The sequence below is a fragment of the Vombatus ursinus genome, unplaced genomic scaffold (assembly GCF_900497805.2).
Source record: "Vombatus ursinus unplaced genomic scaffold, bare-nosed wombat genome assembly UNPS02014816.1, whole genome shotgun sequence".
Taxonomy (NCBI): domain Eukaryota; kingdom Metazoa; phylum Chordata; class Mammalia; order Diprotodontia; family Vombatidae; genus Vombatus; species Vombatus ursinus.
This window is the reverse complement of record NW_020954594.1, coordinates 15,850,811-15,855,679: the sequence shown is the minus strand read 5'-3', so window position 1 is coordinate 15,855,679 and position 4,869 is coordinate 15,850,811. Positions and strand designations below refer to the sequence as shown.

General features: G+C 35.9%; 1 pseudogene; it reads right to left on the bottom strand.

Annotated features, from left to right (window-relative positions):
* Positions 1-2,309: 2,309 nt before the first annotated feature.
* On the bottom strand, positions 2,310-3,600 carry LOC114023055 (annotated as a pseudogene).
* Positions 3,601-4,869: the final 1,269 nt, after the last annotated feature.

The following is a 4,869-nucleotide window of genomic DNA, read 5'->3' as shown; positions in this document are numbered from 1 at the left end:
GAGAGCTATACCATTCTTAATGGGTCTCAAGGTCAAAGAAAAGGAATCAGATTTTGATTGGTTGCTGGCCAAAGCCAATCTATTTATGAACTATTTTCAAACTGCAAAGAATAATCTAACTTAGGAAAATTTCAGTTCAGCCCAGATGAAGTATATCTTCCTGCATGTGGGGACTACAAAATCCAGACAAGAAACCCATCTCTGGTCACAAAGATAAAAGGACAAGTACCTATAGAAATCATGCTGATGGACAGACAAGTAGACAGGACCATTTTATGAGAAGAAGCTAGGAGACAAGGGACCAGAAGGTCACTATTGTCTGATTCAAGGACAGTACCAGAGGATAGGTGAGAGGGTAGAGATTTCTTCTGCTACAACTATAGTTTGGATGGATATAGGTGTGATGAATACAGCAAAGAGAAGGATATAAAATTGGTGTATGAGATGCTTTAATCCTAAGGACTAGTTGAGAAATAGATATGGGGTCAAGGACAGAGATCTACCTAGACCCCAAAGGTATCAGTTTAACCTAAATATGATTTGTGCATAGATTCTTTCCACCTAGACTCAAGAACCCCACACAGAAATGACAATAAATATGGATCATGTATGTATGTATATATATATTCACATATATATAATACATATATGCATATATATACAATATATACATATAAATACATACAAATTAAATCATCTGATTTCTTCAATGTAATAGCACCCTTTTAAAATTTTCACCAACAGTTTCATTGAAATTTATTTAAATTTTATTTGCAAGTTAAGCCACTGCACTTGGTCTCTTTAGTTTGATCATTCTGTCTGATCTATCAAAGTTACCAGTCTATGTTCTCATGAATATGTGACCCTTTTGTTAGCTCAGCTACAGTTGGCATAACATATTCAGGTTGGTTAAGGTCCTGGCCTAGAAAAGATTGCTTATTGGGTGACTGCAAATTAACAGGAACAGCTATGTTATGCACCACTGTCTCAGAGAGAGAGCTCCTATAGCTCACATTTTGGATGAATGGTACCTGAAAGAACTATCATTAATTTAAAAAAAAACTGAACTCATATCCAATCCATAAATATCCTCTATTAATTAGAAGAGTTTCATAATTCTTCAAGTTACAGTTGTGCTTTTTATACTGACATTTCACAATTTTTTCTATTTTCCTACACTTGCCAAATTTGATAAACATAAACATTTAAAGAGAATCTACTATCTTCAAGACACTGTGTTAGCCACAAATATATGAAGATATACAAAGATAAATAAGGCACAGTATTTACCTGAAGGAGTTTATAGCCTAATCAGGGAAATACAACAGACACAAAATAACTTTGGTACAAAATAAAATACAGTCATGTGTAACAGAGATCTGAACAAGACACAATGCAAATTCATAAAGAAGAGATCAGTTCTGCCTGGGGATCAGGGAAGATTGAATAGAAGCAATTATGTTCATACTGAACAGTAAGGATCCAGAAAGATTCTGGTTCAGTTGATTTACTAGATTGTTAAGCTGGATGATTCTATGACAACAAATATCATATCCTTTAGTTTATTCATCATTTGACTCAATTAGCCAATCAAGCAACAATATGAAAGGGTCCACCATATGAAAGTTCTATGCGATTCTATCTCCACAATTTTATAGTAAGAGTTGCTCTTCAATAAGAAAAGAAATGTGCTAACTGTAAGATTTTTCTTGTGATTTAGTATGTATTTATAAATGATTTAGGAAGAATTTGTGATTTTAGTAAGGGGGGAAAAAATTCCCATTGTGGAGACTCTATCTACAAAGGTTAAGGTACATAGATAGTAATGATTTGCCTAGGGTTATATAGTTAGTAAATAATAGAGGTTGGGATTTGAACTCAGGTCCTTTTTTTTCCTTTTAAAAATGTTTAATAAGGACCACATATCTGCAAAGTCATCAGTAAGTCTCTCATTTACATAAGGACTTGGTACCTGGGTGATATAAACAGTTAATACAGTCAGTCTTTCCAATCAAATCAATTCTACTTTTGAGCTCCAGAACAAATTTCCATTTGAAGTATAAAATTTCCTGGAATAAAATGAAGGTAGTTGTAGACTTAAATATTTAAAGAATATTTCTTGTTCAGCAAATTCTAAAAATGTTACTTGCTTTGTTGGAATATTGGGGAGGAAAATCTCTTTACAATTTTTCAGCTTGTGGGCCTTAAACATCAACGTGACCAGTAGCCTTAAGTAGTTTCTGTCTTTGGATGGCAATCCTCAGATTTCCTTGAAATGAGCTCTGGACTTTATTTACTCAACACAGAAATTAACAGACTATTACTGCTGCAGCATTTTCTTTTTGCCCAGTATGATGAATTATCAATAGAATAAAGCAGAATTTCCTGTTGACAAATGAGTCCACGTGAAAAGTTTTTCTGTTACCTTAATTTCACGACTCCTACACCAGTAAACTGTAGCAATGAAAAAGCTGTTAACAAAATACACCAGGGGACATTAATCTCCACCTAGGCTGGAATCCCTATCTTCAGGAAAAGAATGATTATCTGAAGGAAAACAAATGGGAACCAGATTCCAAGAAAACAAATTGGAGGTTTGGTCAACAGTTGCATTTAACATGTGACTGTGTGATCCCAGTCTCTGTGCAAGGGGAAAGCACAGAGTGGTCTCCTCCTTATAGGAAATGATGTGAATGGAATGAATGAATCAGCATCAAGACTTCAGAACAAGTTCCAAATATCACAAAGACACATACTATGAAAACTGACAGCCAGTAGCTGTGAATGCTAATGTAGAAAAGACACTGGTAGGAAGAAAAGATCATGTTTATCCAGGTTTACATGAATAACAGGGTCTTCAAAAACATACACAAGGGCTGCAAGCCAAATGAAAATAACTGAAAAGAAATAAAAGACATTTTGACAGAAGTGAGTGACCCATCATGTCTGCCAGATGTTCAAGTAGTAATCCAGACCAGCTGGAAGGAAAACTGGACAATGCAGGATGCTGTAGGTCAAGGACACAACTTGAAATGACAGAGGTGGTATTTTGTAAACCTAAGGCCCCAAAGTTAAAGTCCTAGAAATAGGTTATCAGAGATAGGTTCACCCAAAGCAATAAGTCAGTAAGCACTATGGACAGTGCAAAAACATTCCAGAAAACTGTGGTAGGTGTTCTTTCTTTGCAAGGCTATCATCAGGATGTTTAGGAATATTTTCACAAGTATAATTAAGATTATCAGGCAGCTGAGATTCAGAGGTGGGTACCCAGAATGTGACTAGAGCTGAAAGGTGTTACTACTCACAGAAATATGCGTATTTTTTTTCCTTCAGTTAAGTGTCAGAGTGCCTAGTGGAATATGTAACACATAAAAGGGTGAGTTGCTTGCCATACCTCAGGAGAGTGCATGAGCATGGGAGTGCAGGAAAGGGAAAGTGGGAACTTCTGGCTGGGCCCCTCAGAGGAGACAGAAGAGGAAGAAAGAAGGAGGGACGCAGCAGCTGCTGCAGCTGCAGATAGCCCTGGGGAGCCACGCCTGCCCAACCACAGAACCCACTGCCCTCCTCTCCAGAGGACTGCTCAGCACCTGTAGAGGACATGTGGCCCCAGAGCCGAAGTCCTCTGCATACCTAGGACTGGGCGGGCTGGATTTGGGTGACCACCAGGTCCTTCTGATTCCAAATCCAGCTTTCTATCCACTTGATCATACAACCATATGTATGTGTATATTAAATATAACCATGCATATGTATATATCAAATATAAATACTATTAATATATGTATATAAAGTAAAAATAATATTAAATGTGTAATATTAAATATGTGTATATTAAAATAATGACTACTTCAATTGTCCTTTGTGTACATATCTGCATTAATGAATAATTTACATACTTTCTTTGAATTTCTGTCAGTTATGGCCAGTTTCATTTTAAAAGGTATAAATAACTTTCGAAGGGAGAAATTCACTTATTAATGGATTAAAAAAATAAAGCAAAAAATTAAGATTGTTGTCTGATTTGCCCAGAATATATGTGACCCTAAAAATAAAACAAACAAGTGGATAATTACAAAGTTAGTAAATTTTAAAATGCCTTTGAGTATGTAGCATGCATTTTCCTTCCCTTCCCCTCTCACAGTGTGGGATATAGATTTTTTTCGAGTCACAGAAAAAGGAGTAACTTGGTCAAGATGCTTTTCTTAATTCAGAGTTAGGTACCCAAACTTCAGAGTCATATTGGTGTAAAATACTTTGGGACAGCAGTTTGTGTAACTTTCTTTTCCATAAACAAGGAGCTACAAGTTTTCCTTTAAAAACCTCATTTTAAAAAAGTATATTCACCTATTACTTAGAATGTAGAATCACATTTACATCCTTGAAATAAATACTACTGTCACTCTATAATGAAATATTTTTCTTGAATCAATCACTCATTTCACTAATTCCCTCCACTCTGTAAAAACAGGTACATTCATTGTAACCTCAAGTTTATAAAGTCCTTTGAAGTCTTCAAGAATTATCAGTGTTAACTACTGCTAACTACTGGAATGCTTGCTATCTCCACAATGTATTTGATTCCTATTTTTAAAATGTATATTTATTCCTTCTCATTAGTTGCAAAAGTTGAAATTAAGTATGTGATATTTTTTATACCAATCTTCTGGAGCTCCATGTATCATCTCCACCATCACCTACACTCCCAAATGCAAGATCAAGGGCCATTCACACTCACGATTCCAATACTGATGGGCAGTGGAGCTTCAATCTGCTCTTGTTTTGACCTGAACCAGTTCACCCCTCCTTAAGCACTGGAGCACCTACACACACACACACACACACACACACACACACACACACACACACACA